This window comes from Cyprinodon tularosa, unplaced genomic scaffold (genome assembly GCF_016077235.1).
Source record: "Cyprinodon tularosa strain WSP-4 unplaced genomic scaffold, ASM1607723v1 ctg462, whole genome shotgun sequence".
NCBI classification, from domain to species: domain Eukaryota; kingdom Metazoa; phylum Chordata; class Actinopteri; order Cyprinodontiformes; family Cyprinodontidae; genus Cyprinodon; species Cyprinodon tularosa.
In genome coordinates, this window is record NW_024039188.1 from 202,311 (window position 1) to 217,856 (window position 15,546).

Sequence of the window (15,546 nt, forward strand, 5' to 3'; positions counted from 1 at the left end):
ATGATGACCATAGAATCCAATAATAAACCAGCTTTAGTTGCTGCCATTGTTTACACTGCAAGGAGTGGCTCCCTCTGCTTACAAAACCTCATGGCATTCACTCACCAAACTTCCCAGAGATCTGAATGAATGAAGGAGGGCGGGCCCTGCAGGAGGACCGGCTCTGATAACGGCGGTTCGATCTGATGGTTCAGTTTGTTCAAAAAAGGAGGGAAAAAGGGCTAAAAAAGTGAGTGTTGGTGCTCCCTTTGTGCACTTTTAAGTTGGCTTCACTGGGATCAACACCTCACTTCAACAGAACCTGCCTGACAGTATGAAGTAGGCTAAAGGATCTCAAGAACATTATGTTCTGATCCAATGAGATTTAAAGTCGCAGGGAAGCGGCTGCTACAACCGTCGCATTTCTGAATTCTCCCAAGTTTACACGAGTGAATAAAGTGAATGTGATTGGTCAATTGTCAAGGGGGCAGGATTGTTGTGATTGAAGGTGCGCAAGCAAGTTTGGTTGTGACCGGTTTGTGGGAAGCATGTTGCTAACCAGTTAGCAACTTAGTGCTAGCAGGTTCCCAATGGGAAATTCCATTGGGACCAAGTAGCACTAAATTGGTGACTTAGGCCCCGTCCACACGAAGTCAAAACGAACACGAAACGCTAATATTTTCCAGAGCGTTTGTCGTAAAGACGGAGACGTAAAATAAATGTGATCGACCACATGAATGCATGAAAACGCTGCAAAATGTATGCCAGGCCTGTAAGTGGCGCTGTCGTGCCAAAGCAAAAATAAGCGACGAAATGTTGGGCATGCGCACTAATATTTATACATGGTTGCCCTGCGGGTCCATTTTGGTGGTTCAGTCAAATTCAGGTGCTGAACTATGTGGTCGATATTGCTCTGTTCTTCCTGGAGATATTCCAGAAGAAGAAGATTCTGTTGTAAGCCCGACAGCAGGGTGAGTAGCATGAGCAGCAACCATTCAACACAGTACGGCGCCATTGTTGTTGTGATACTGTGTCGCGCATGCGGGTTTAGAGGCGACGCTATGACGCATGCGTGTAAGAAAAAAATGCGGTTAGAGCTTAAAGATGGAAACGCGAAAACTGCGTTTCAAAATCTTCCCACTCTGAAGGCTGAATAAAAAAAAGATCGTTTACAGACCCCCGAAACGCCGGCTTCGTATGGATGAGAGGCTGGTTTGGTGAAAAATTTGTGCGTTTAGGCCAGGGTTTGACTTCGTGTGGACGGGGCCTTAGAAACGACGCTGTCAAGGAACGCTATGGACAGAGGAAACATGCAAGAGGAGGAGAGTTTAGTGTCGGAGGTCGTGGATGAGTCTCCTCCGTCATCCATTTTTTATTTAGAGGAGGAAAGCGGGGACGAAGATGTTGTGGAAGAGGACGCCAGGGCGGCAGAAGCTTGGTTTGGTGTAGAAGGCTTCCAGCCGTCCATGTTTGAGCCCTTGCCTCGCAATGCTGCCAGTTCTGTTAGCTCTACGCCTGCCGAAGACACAGACGTCCATCCCCGTGAGCACTGGGACGCAACTCAATGGGAAAGGAAAGGATTCTGGTTTCAACCGTTGCGTATATTAGCTGCGACACATGAATCAAGATGCTATGACCGGAAAACATTTGATTGACAGATGACCATTAATTAATGATTGGCCGAATTTAGGTGTTCAGGCTGACGTAGAACTAACTGGCCTGCAGAAGATAACGAGAAAAAAACAGATTTTAAGACAGGATTTTTTTTTTATAGAAATTTTCTAAGTTTTGGGACAATATCGTCTGATAAAGAGAACATTTATATACATGTTTAAGCCAGAATGTGAAGTTTTGTGAAGCCGGTCCTTTTCTAGCCAGTTTAATGCAGAGGATGCCGTCATTGTCTGTCTCTGCATCCAATATGCAGAACTTCTTCAAGTTATTCCTGGTTTCATTTCATAACAAAGTTTAAGAAACCTTTGGTCAATCGATCATTAATTGTAAAATAACAGAAAAATTAATCTATTTGCAAAATAATCATTAGTTGTTAGTGTCCATGATTCCCATCACAAACACAAGCCAACCCAAACTCCGTGAGAAGAGGAGGAGAGGAGTGAGATTCGGGTTTCCCTGTGGTGGAACATGGCTGGGATCAGAACACGGCTCAGCTCGACATTCCCCGCGTTCCAGGGTTGGTGTCTGAGTGCAAACTTTACCACTAAGTGTTTGGGAAGGAAGCAGACCACATGTGAACCCGGCTGCGTGCACACAGTGTTCTCCCACACTCAGGCCACCATGCAGGTTCTTAACCACGCAGAACGGTCCCACACCTCCACTAACCGGTCCGAGGACATGGAGAGGAACCCTGCAGACGGAGTGAGATCCCATGCTGAGCAGAAAAACAAAAAAACACGACTCCTGTGTGTCCACCTTCATCTTCAGGACAGATGAAGGGTTCACAAGTTCAAACAGCTGCTTGTTGGATCTCTGCTCTTCAAGCCTTCAGATCCGTCTCCTCCCCCCAAACTGCACAGCAGTCGACTCGGAGCTGCTGGCGTCAGAAAGCGGCTTTCATTAGACGCCACGTGGTTTTAATTAGAGCCCACACCTTTAAGAGCTTCCAATGATGGAGGTCCGATGCCCCCCCCTGCTTCCCTCACAGACATGTGGGCTTCTGCTTTCCTCTCTGATCCTATCAGGGGTCAGGTTGTGATGTAAACAAAAAGGTCCAGGTATGCAGAAATTCCCCATTCGGATGTTTTTTCCCATCTATGATAAAACGAGACTCAGACTGGCACAGACAATGGAAGCGGCAGCAGAACCAGAGCCACGGATATTCCAGGATTGAAGCAGTCCGCATGCCGATGGGATTAATGTATGATCCTGACCAAAGATTGAAGGTTTTCATTGCAGTCTGGGCAGCTATTACTGCCAGCTCAATTACTTTACACTACAGTTGGACCAGTATCTGTTTTTATAGGTCTCACCTCAATGCTTTCATCTAGATTTTCATTTAATCCAACTTTTCCCCCCCAAGAATGACACATAGGAGAGTAAAAGTGTCTTTGGTGAGGGGAGATTCTGTTGTACTGACTTTATAGATTAGTATTATTGATGGTGAATGCCAGACTGAGATAATGAGAGAAATGTGATTCTGATGCCGACATCCACGATGCAAACGGCAGAAAACATCTGATCAGTCATGTGAGGTAAGTATTCACTGTATCTAAACATGAGAAATACAAACCTGCTGAGATATAGGTTTCTAATTCCTCATTTTCTGTTGTGTATCATACGTTGACGTAGTGGAAAGAATAAACTATAACTACAATTCAGCCCTGAGATGATCAGAGATCTAAAAAGGTCAGAAAGAATCTCACCAGTCCGCTTTAGTTTTGTTAAAAAGGAGAAAGCTTAAAGTGAAAAGTAGAAATGTAGCTCCTCAGTAGCAGAGAAGGTAGAGATTAACATCTGGGTTAAAAGAGAAGCCGATCGGAACGACTGAGAGCTTCTGAGCTTTTATGTTTCCGTCAATCTGCACAAACAGAAAGGAGTCAAGGACACAGCCTGCACACACACACAAACACACACACACACACACACACACACCTGTTGCTTCATCCACAGCAAACACGACCTTTGGTCACTCGATAGACAGATACACACCACAACCGACTCAGCAGATTGTACCTGTAGCCTTTTTTTACTTAGCTAAACCAAACCTGGGCCTGACTTTTAATCAGTTTTCAATGTGATGCTACTTCAAAATAAAAGGATATGAACAGAAGTGATTTCTATCCTGTAAAAAGTTTGAACAGCTAATAAATGAGCTTTTATCACATCCCAGGGGATTATACTAGCTTTTTAAACATTGGTCTCGGTCTCACCCCCCCAGAAAGAAAGCAGCAGATGCTCGTCTTCTGACCCAAAACAAAATCTAACATACTTTAGAGGTTTATCGTTGCCTTAAAAGGCCTCAAACAGAGTCCTGGTTACCTTAATGGACCCAACCTGATTTTAAACATTTATAAATTACCGACAACAGTGTCTAATTTCACTTGCGCCTCTTCTCCTGTTAATACGGTAAAGCCCTGGGGAGCGTCCGGCTCCAGGCTGCACGTGATCCAAATGAGCCAATGAGCTGTCAGTCTGGGTTGCTGCTGCTGCTACTTTTAGACACAGCAGGCAAACCTGTGGCAAGCCGGGCGATGGGAAAGAAGGAGAAGACCATGAGAAAAAGAGAGCAGAGAAAGTGTGGACTGCTGGAAGAACTGCGGTGAACTGGTGAAAGTAAAGTGAAATGGCGTGCTCAAAGATGACCCTGCACATTTAGAGGATGTTTGGCTCAACCTGTTGCTGTGAAGCAGGATTCTCCACCATGAACAGAATCAACAATAAATCTGGATCCAGGCTCAAAATGAGCTCCTTGATATGTGCTTGAGAATGGCTTAGTCTCTGGTTAAACCCAGGTTTAAAGCCTTGCAGGGCAGCCTAAAGCCCACTGCCAACATTAATTCTGTTTAAAGCAACTGATTTTCTTTATCCGGACCCCAGTTCGAATAAAGATTTGTTACCCCTGTTCTAGGTAATTATTTTTTTTTAGCTGAACCAAAGTCTTTTATGAATAAACCTAAACACCAGTTGGTTTGATCACCATCTCTGAAAAGCAAGTCTGTTACTTTTAGCCACTAGGGGGCAGTTGACCTGTAACTTCCATGTTTAGCGCGCCTGACAGCATCTGGCAGCACTGGAGCTAAATGAAGCAGCAGACCATTTTGGACCAACAGATCGACAAGAAATGGAGTTCCTGGTAAGTTCAAGGCCACATTCATCCCTCTGGATTATATCCTTCATTAGAGATAAAAAAAAAAATAGGTTTGATCTGTTTTGTTTCCAAACATCTTTTAGCTTAGTTAGCTCCCTTGTTTAAGCTCAGACTGCCATAGAGCAGCATTCCAGTTCACAGGACTCATTTAGTGACGGATCCCACCCTCTCAAATTACATAGACGAGTTTGTGAGAAAAAAACAAAAATAACTAAAATGCACATGCACAACCCTGTGCCTGCTTCCAAGACAGAACGCCTATTAAACACGTGCGAGAGCGTGCACGAGCCCATTTCTCCTCGTGCACGCTCTGAATAAAAGTTGCCGTTTGCATCGCTCATACAAGCTTACTTTCCAAATGAAGATTTGCAATTTCTTTACCATGTTACCAAATTAGGGACGAGCACGTAGGGCGGCCCTAAAGTAAACATATCACCAGAATGATTGACAACCAGAGGACCACTTATTTTGATGATCCACCCGGAAAAAGAACATCCTCCACTATACCTTTAATCAAAGAAAACCATGTCAGTAGATAAAACTAGAAAAAAACTGACAGTAAAATGTTTCATTCGTTGGCAGTGAAGATCAGGTTGATCTTAGTGACTAAGATTGTCCTTTATTGTATAAATAAATAATGTGCTTTAGAGTCTTGGTGCTTGATTTATCATCCCACCTCAACATGATGCAACTTCCAGCTAAACAGCAGCAACTCTTTAGGAGCATTTTCTACAAAGCTTTTCTTTCCTCTGCCTCCATGCAGCAAGGAGGAGGATTTATTTATTATTTTTATTTCCATGAGTGAGGCACCTGATTACATCATTCTGGAGACTTTATTCAGACTGAATGATCTGAAATAACAGTTTCTGTTTCATTAGGAGCGTCCTCTGATCCAGATCGTAACTGAGAACAACCTAAGCTGCTTGTTTTATGTAAATATTACATTTTTTTCCATTTTCATTAACTTTATAGAAATATTTTCTACATTAAATAAAATGATAAAACACTTAAAACATTATTGTTTATGAAACTAACAGTTAAATTAATAATTCATAGTTTTATTTGGGGCACAAAACAAAGTGTCCAGTTTTGGATTCCTGACCTAAACCGAAGCAGAATCAGAACCCAGACCATCGGGTTCTGACGCAATCTACAGGTTCTCAGGTAAACATGTTGAAACACAACAAATAATTGGGTAAAACTAACAAAAAACAGCTTAACTGACAAAACAAGCTAAATATCTTATCCTGATGTTTACTCAGCTGCACTAATGTGATTAATTCATTATGTTTTTTATATCAAAAACAGTTTAAAACATAAAATCTTATTGGATATTTTGTATGTTCATAATGTTGGTTGCAACATTGCCTCAGCATTCATCACAAACTAGACTCTATAGAAGAGAAGCTGGAAGGTCCGGACACCGCTTCAGGCACTATTAGCTAGGGCTGGGGAATTAATTGCATTTGAAATATAATCGCAATTTAGAAAAAATGCAATTTTCAAATCAGTTTTAGTCACGATACATTTAACAGGAGTAGGAAACTAAATTTCTTCATGCAAATGTTAGAGTAAAGTCCAGCGGCTTTCAAGGTCATGGAAAAACTGAAACCCTGGAGTAAAACATCGACATGCTTGTGCTTAGTGCAAAGGATAATGGCATCAAAATCGCAATATTGGTTAAAAATAATCGCAATTTTGATTTTTGGCAAAATTATTCAGCCCGATTATTGGCTTCCTAAAGTATACAAAGATTTAAAACAAAAGCATTAAATGAGTTCAAATAATGTTACATTTAGTCAGGTTGTCTGCTCAGGTGGAGCTGCTTCAAAAAAAAACATCAGCTTAAGCAAAAGGATAGGTGGCATTCTTTCAGTTTCCATGGTAATCTCTTTGTTGGTAATGGATCAATAGTTCAGGAGCTTTCTGTTAGTGGTGCAACACTCGAAGAATATTAGTGATCCTTTCGGCAATTTGGATAACCAATGGAATCAACAACCCAACTGCTACGGCATCCTTAAAGGAAAAGTCGCTTAGATTCAGAATTCAAACTTCTGAAAGTTCTTTAAATCTGAAATGATTCCATCCTGTTCAATAAATGATCAGTGTTTTTAATTCAGAGTAATTTTCATGTGAATGTGCTTCACTGGAGGCATCCATGTTTGTCAAAGAACACTACTGCCACCTACTGGTTAGTGACATTGTCACGGTGCGGTATCGGCTGTTGATCAAGTCCCAGTGCTGTATCTGGTGTTTGTCACAACGCGCTATTATCCAAGTCATCTTGAAAACATTCTTCTTCCAAATGTCGGCTACATATTACGGGTTTTTTCTCTGGCCAGAAGTTCGATGGCAAATCCTCCCTCTTCAAGTTGGCGATCCAACGACCAACCCGTCCGTGGAGGATCAGGAATCAGAAAGGTGGAATAACTCTTTTTTTTTCACTTTTACCCGATGTATTCCAGCATCCAGCTGCCATGCACGTGGGCATTGTCAGTTTCACTATAGCTCTGGTGAATTTCAATGGTGAAGTCCTCTGGAAATCTTCAATAATTGTTGTTGATTGCAGATGTGTCTAGTAGTTCCCATTGATTTAGCTTGGAAAGCGGGGAGAATGGCGCTAGGCTTACCGCACCGTGACGTCACTGCTGGAAGATGGCAGGAGGGAGGCATTACGTTAAAAATGGCCGCTCCCAGACTCTGTGATTGCAACTATTTTTTTAACTGATTAACGCTAAATTCATTAAATTACCGCAAAGGTATTTCCTTTAGGTATAAATAATGATCCATTGATCTTTCCTTGCTGACCGGACCTTTCCTTTAAAGCTGCTGGATGCTTTAGATGAGAGGAAACAAACGATCTAACTTTTGCTCTCCAATGGTCTCTCCCACTTTCCTGCACAGCATCGAAACTCAAAGGGATGTTTTAAAGCTGAACATTTCAATTCATGCAACTAGTTGAGCTTTTTGAGCCGTCCTCATGTCCAGAACATAAACCCATCCATGTATCCATCCCTTTCCTCAGGGAACCTCTGATCCTCTGCTACTAGCCCACACAATAGACCGGCACGACAAGAGCAGCCAGTAATTAAAGGCATTGTGTGAAATCAAATGAAAATAGAACTTGGCTGGAATCATTAGACTGAGGGCTATTGTAGCTCTCCTCCTCCACTCCTTTTTGTCTTTGCATCTCCTTTCATGTTTCCCTTTCTTTACCAAGCAAAGCCTTTTATCCAGTTAATGATTACTCTGTCTTTCTGGAGCGCAACGCCTCACATCTGCCGAGCGCTCTGACTGACGGGATCCTGAATTAACAGGGAGAGACGTAGACAGTACCCAGGTTGCTAAATGGCCTTCCACGCTCCCCGCTCTACGCTCGGCGGAGGAGTATCCATCATCATGAGCTGCTGAGTGCGTGGCAGGTAGCTACAGAGAAGGTGCATACGTATCAGCAGTCAGGATGATGAAGTTTAAAGGCCATCTGGGGTGAAATAAAATGACGCCTCACGGTTGGAAGACTGCAGACATTGCACTCTGGGGAGTTTAGCAAAAGCGTGATGATGACAAAACTGATGTGCAAATTGTTCCGTCGACAAGACAATGCGGTGTGTGTTGATGAGATTTTTTTTTTCTTACTCTCGCTCCCTGAGAATCATAATGTAGCAAACAGACTGAGGAAACAATAGGGAATAATCTCTGCGTCGCATGAAATGCCTCTCGTCTCTTTTGCCCCTTTTCCATTTGGGCTCCATCAGCGGCCGTCTCCAGCATAAACACGTGCCGCATGGGAGCAAAACTCTCTTTCCTGACAGTGGGGGAAATAAATGACATTAAAATTGACAGATTATTTCAGGATTTGTCGCAATGGGGCTTCTAACAGTACAATATTCTTAACAAGCCTGTGGTTTGTCTCCAGAATTATAATAGGAGATAAAATACTTTGTACCAGCTGTAGAAAATGACCTGAGGCCTGGAGAGTTACGAAGTTCTGAGGAACAAGGTGGGGAAATGATCCAAAAGGATTAAACCGTCTGGATTAGGTCTGATGTGTTCATTTCTGAGTTCATATAGGAATTTATGGCCATTAATAACTCTCTAAATGATTGAGTGACAGAGTAATTAATTCATTCAGCTCTGCGTCTGGAGCTGGCAGCAGAGGCGGCGGGGGGTTCCTGAACGGCTCAGGACTTTCTGTTCGCTCAGGGCCGCTGTTATTTCTCCCCTTCACTAAAACCACGCCACATAGAAAGAGCAAGAATGATGCATTCATTCCTCACTTCCTTACTTGGAGGTCAGCATATAACCTTGTTCTTCTCAGGTCTTCGCACAGAGACGAGCTCCCAAGACGCAGACGCAACACGATGCCATTTATTACAGAACCAACCTTGAGGAAATTGACACACAGTTTACACACCTCTAAAATTCTGATTATTCTCATCTTTTCATGTAAGCATGAAGAAAGAAGTGTTATTTCTTCATTAATTCGTGGCTGAAAAACAAAAAATCTGGTTGCTAGAACTTACACTTTTAAAGAACTGCAACTGAAATGCACTGACAAAAGTATTTTTAACATCTACTGTTTCTGTTTGTCAAATGTGTTATATATTAGGGATGCACGATATAATCGGCCCCCTATCGGTATCGGCCTTAAAACTGAATATCGGACATCGGCCACCCCACCGATATTTAACCCGATATTTGATCAGCTTCTAAATTTCTAAAGTCTATAAAAATAAAATACTACTTCTTCTTCTTCCTCAAAAACTTCTTTTTTTCAGACTTAAAAACTTCTAAAGACGAGGGAAAAATATTGAAACATTAAAATATCCCAATATCTTCATATGCTGATATATTGCCATTTAAAAACACCATATCAATCTCTTTTACTAATGAAATATTGCTATATGTCATCGTTATGCTACGAAATCCCCCGAAAATTCACCAAATGTTGCCATATTTTTATATGTTGAAATATTGACGCGGTATCGATCTATTTTACTAACAAAATCTCACAAGAATTTGCAAAATATCACGAGAGTTTGTAACAGAACGATGAAATTTCACCAGATTCTGAAAGTAAAATAGATCGATACCGCGTTTTTAAAAATCTATTTGATATCAGCATATGAAAATATATTTGAGTATATTATTTTTCAGAGAGTCAGAAATGGATAACAAAACTGCTATTTTCAATGACGACTTATTTTTGTCCAGCTTTAACATCGGTATCGATATCGGTTATCGGCTACATGAGTTTTAAAATATCGGCATATCGGATATCGGCCAAAATCCCAATATCCTGCATCCCTATTGTATGTGTATATATATATATATATATATATATATATATATATATATATATATATATAATATTATAATATTGAGACTCTAAAACAGGCCTTTATTAGACAGAGCAACAGTAATTATTCCAAAATTGTAAGTAAATAAATAAATATTTTAACTTTAAGAGAAAAAAATAGCTTTTCTGTCTGTCAATATAGTCTATCCATAACTCCTTATTATGTGGAAAACTTTTAGTTTCAGCTGGTTTCATTTTGTAGGAAGGAACGTTTGACTCTCTGATACTTAATTGAAAAAAATAAATCGACAGATTTGCAAAGTAATCGTTAGTTGCAGCCCTCATATATATCTTTTAAGAAGTTACAATAGTGAGACTAATGAGACGGAAATATGATGATTGGGAATTATCTTTGATGCAAACTGGGCCGTCATTAACGGTTTGATTTAGAAACTTCCTCGGTAGGGCCTCTGCTTCACAAAGCAGCACATTTCATCAGAGAGGCTTAATTGGAGCTTCAACGCGGTGGAAACTCGGGCCCAGACAGGAAGAACCGCGCCGCCTCCTCGCTGGACCTCATCCACACAACAAGCCGTGCAATTAAAATCACAGTTATTACACAGCTTTGAAAACCAAACGCATCAATTTACCTCTGAAATTCACCTGCAAACAAACCCCCAGAATGCTCGGCGCCACAGGTGTTTCACTTCTGAAAGAGGAGGAGCAGAGATCAGCAATCAGGGACACTGGCTCCCTAAATCCCAGCTCTTCACTCCCAGCCTCCCAAACAACAGCAAGCTGTGAAGCGCTCATTAGCAGCTGGACAAACAGAACAGACTCCAAAATGTCCAGGAGGCATCTATGCAGCCTCCAAAAAGGTTTAAAAGATGCTCAAATTTATAAAATACAGGATTTTCTAGCAAAATGTTCTGATGTTTTGGGTCTACAGGCAGCAGGAGGTGAACTGAAGGTTGTTAGACAGCAAGGTGAATCAAACAGCGTGACCCTTTGCTTAGTAGAAACCAGGGAAGGGCACGACCCCCTGCTGACGGCATGCGGACATACGCTGTTTTTTTTAAAATAAAAACCAAAGTCAACAAGAACAGAAAGATGAGCTCACGATCACCACGAAATGAGTCAACCAAGCTGCTGAGTGGAGTCAAACTGATCTCAGAGGCATAGATTAGCGTGAACAAAATGTTTTTCTGACAGGAGCTGCGTTACTCAACCAGCAGCATTCCTCCCAAACAGGTTTCAGGCAGGCGGACAGAAAATACAGTGAAACCAACAGAGCTGCCAGGATCCATTTTATTTCATCTTTAACCAGGTTTCCTTTGTAAATAAACAATCCCAAACAATGGCGGGTGTTTTATAGCCTAATCAGTGATAGTTATGCTTTCATACTCTTTGAAAGTAGGGATATTTGTTATAAAATTAAATTGCAACAGGTTAAAAAGATTATTACTTTATCTTGGAAATTGCTGAATCATTTCAGTAAAGTCAGAAAACCTTCACATCATCAGCATATGGGTAAATACTCTTATTGGAAATAAACAAGCACAGCAGATGCTAATATCAAACTGAATAGGAGTCTTCTAGAAAGTATTTTTCTTTTATCAGGAAGTTATGCAGATTAATCCCCTGTGCAGGTTGTGGGTGGTGCAGTTCTCTGTGCATGTCCTCCCTAACAGGCCAAAACCACGACTGTTAGGTTAATTAGATTATTAATTAAATGGTGACCCTTACAGGGCAGACACCGCCCACTAATTGACCCAGCAAAGGAAAAAATGGATATCGGCAATGGGTGGGTGGAAAAGTCTTTAAGATCTTAATAAGTAGAGCAGGTAAATTAGCTCAATTTGTTGGTTTTTATATTTCAAGTTTATGGGAAGATTTCAATGATTATCCTCATTACTGCTTGGAAAACGTGGAAAATGCCTCCAAATTACAGTCATTCTGCTAAGAAACAAAGTTAATAATAAAGTAGCATAGCCCCAATATCTGAGCAGTCCAATTAGAAAGAGATATTTAATTAAAAATATACAAGTAATGTCCTTCAGGAAGAGTTACTGAATCCTAAAAAAACAGACAAACTAATTTACTAGAGAACAGTCGACAGATTCAGACGGTTTATCATTAAGGTCAAGAGTTTTACCTCAACAAGCTTAAACATGCGATGCCAGGAACCTGCAGATCAAACCAGCAACGCCTCTAATTGATCCACTCCAACTTACAAACATCCCGCATGAGTCCTTCAAATCCTGGATCAAAGACAAGTTTGGATCCGTCCCCCTTTGAATCATAAGGTTTCCACCACGGCGAGTTCTGGTTAGACTGGATTAACTGACATTTTACTAAATTACTGCTAAAGCCAGATTATAAGAGACAATTAAAAAGAGTTATGAAGGCATGTTGGCTCTTAAAACCTGCAGCTCGGCTGTACAGAAGCTAAAAGATTTATGCAAAAACGTTTGTCACTGATTAAGTCCATGAAGAGAAGTTAATCTTCCTAATTCTGATATGCAGAGGTTCAATTTTTCCATTATAGTTCCATTATTATTATTATTATCATCCAGAACACCAACTGAAATGTTCAAGACTGACAAAGGTATCTTTAACATCTACCGTTTCCGTTTGCCAAATGTGTTGTAATGTATATATATATATATTTATTAGGGCAGAAACAATGAATCGGATTAATCAATTATTGATATAATCGTCACCTAATTTAGTAAAACTGGAGTATACACTGGAAAAATGATCTAGAAATAAGTAAAAATGTCTTAAATAGAGTTCATTTATCCTTATTTTGAGTAGGTAAATGAGATAGTTTGCCAATGGGATGAGTATTTTCACTCTAAGTATTAAGATAATTAGATAATATGCACTTGAAATAAGACAACGCAATTGTTTTTTCTTATCTTAAATGTAAATTGTCTAGTTCCATTGGCAAAATGTCTCACTTTCCTCCTCAATTCAAGAAAAAATGAAACAATTTTAAGAAAAAATGACTTTTTTGCAGTTCAGAGACTCTAAAAAAGGCCTTTAGGCAACAGAGCAACAGTTATTATACCAAAATTGTAAAATAAATAAATATTTTACCTTTAAGAGAAAAAAAATAACTTATGTCTGTCATTATGCTCTATCCCTATTCTCCTATGTGGAAAACTTTTAGTTTCAGCTGGTTTAATTTTGTAAAAAGTCTTCTCTAAGTAACCTTTAGCTATCTGATTATTAACCGATAAAATAACTGAATAATAATCAATAGTAGCAGCCCTAACATACATATAAAGTGAGATTAATTAGAGGGAAATATGATGATTGGGAATGATCTTTGATTAAATCTGATATGCAGAGGTTACATTTCCCTCTGGGTCTAATCTATGTGACTTCTCTGCAGGGGTTAATGTTTATGCATGTGAAAAAATCCCAAGTACTTCCTGCCTCTCCAAGCCAAAGCTCTGTCAAAATGTGAAATAAATGAGCTGAATGTGAGAACAAACCCTTCAGATACACACTGGGTCAGAAAACCCTGCAGATGTTCTCAACTTGGAGTCTATTAAAGATTATTTCACAAGTTTGAACACAAGTAAAGAGTTTGAGCCTTTTATTAACATTTTCCTGATCCAAGAACATCCCAGCAGCTGAATAAACAGCATTTTTAGATCATTATTTCACTTTTATCTGCTCCAATAATCAGGATTATGGTCAATAGATCAGATTTATGTTTCTTTATCCATTAAAGTTTAATCCAAGAAGTGGGTAAATGTTTATTTAATGTTTCTCTAAGAAACATTTAAGTCATTATTTAGATAATAGACACATTTTCTATAAGCAGAGCCTCAATTATAAAAAAAAAAAAAACTTTGTAAAAACAGCTTTAAAACTTTTTAGAAAGTGAGTTTAAAGGAGGAGTTTCTGCCACTGATGACAGCAGCGGTTGAAAAGTGACAGAAAGTGTCTGAGGAGGACCTACCTCTCAATCACTGATATTCCCTAAAAAACGCTTTAATTTCACTCCTCCTGTCGCTCCTCGGCTCCTGGACTACTTCCCAGATTCACATCCTGCTGTGAGGAACCCGAACCGGACCGAACTGGAGCCTGAAAGTGTCCCTGAACTTTCAGTTGGTCGACATTCCCACGGCAGAAACAAACACGGTCGGTATATTGTTTTCCTTTCCTCGGTTAAAGCTGCATGTCCGAGTCCGCAGCGACGGGAGAGACCGAGGAGAGAGCCGGGAGAAGATGAGCCCACATCCAGCTGCTTCTCCTTCCTTCCAGGGGCTCCGAAACAAGAGTGGAGAAAAGCTTTTTCTCCTCCTCCTCCTCTCACCCTACTCCCTGCTGGAAGAGCTGCGTCACGTCAGCAGGATTTAGCGGAAGTTCACACCTCACACTTTCAAAATAAAACATTAAGCAAAACTCATCAACAAATTTTCTTAGTTATCTTAACCCTTATCTAAAAATTTAAGAAAATTGCCTATATTGCCTTCATATTTTTAAATTAAATTCCTTATCATTTTTGGCCAAACTTTTTCCTGAGTTCCTGAGCAATTATCCTGTAAGCAGACACTGATACCACACTGGAAAAATCTAAATCTAGAAAAGTCATTTTTTTCTTAAAATTAGTGCATTTGTTCTTGAACTGAAAAGGTAAAAGAGACATTTTGCCAATGGAACAAGACAATTTACATTTAAAATAAGAAAACACTGTTCCAAGGTTAAGTGCATTTTATCTAAATATCTTATTTTAAGAGTAAAAATACTCATCCAATTGGCAAATCATCTCATTTACCGACTCAAATTAAGGGTGAATACCCTTAATTTGAGAAATATTAACTTATTTCTAGATCATTTTTCCAGTGCAGGACGGATTTACCATTAGGCAATACTAGGCAGTTGCCTAGGGCCCCAAGTTCCCGGGGGCCCCATCAAACTCTGTTTACATGTATGGTTAATACAACTATTCATTATTTGTGCACATTATGTTTTTGATTAAAATCCTTTCGCTAAAATGCCATCAGAACGCTTAGAATAATAAAGTCGCAGTGAAATCATATTTAATGTCAAATCAGTCTGTCTTAAACATGTATATAAACGTTGTCTTTATCAGATCATATTGTCCCAAAATTTAGAAAATTTCTATTTTGAAAAAAATCCTGTCTTAAAATCTGTTTTTTTTTTCGTTATCTTCTGCAGGCCAGTTAGTTCTACGTCAGCCTGAACATCTAAATTCGGCCAATCATATATCATCTGTCAATCAAATGTTACTAACAGAACTGGCAGCGTTGCGAGGCAAGGGCTCAAACATGTACGGCTGGAAGCCTTCTACACCAAAGCTTCTGCCGCCCTGGCGTCCTCTTCCACAACATCTTCGTCCCCGCTTTCCTCCTCTAAATAAAAAATGGATGACGGAGGAGACTCATCCACGACCTCCGACACT

The 15,546-nt window shown here is 40.1% G+C and overlaps 1 protein-coding gene across 1 annotated transcript in view; it reads right to left on the reverse strand.

Annotated features, from left to right (window-relative positions):
* LOC119793872 (plexin-B2-like) overlaps positions 1 to 14,450 on the reverse strand; it is a 214,655-nt gene extending 200,205 nt beyond the window's left edge. The window contains exon 1 of the mRNA XM_038301156.1: positions 14,080 to 14,450. The gene's annotated coding sequence lies outside the window, so the exon portion shown is untranslated. The remainder of the gene's footprint in view (positions 1 to 14,079) is intronic.
* Positions 14,451 to 15,546: the final 1,096 nt, after the last annotated feature.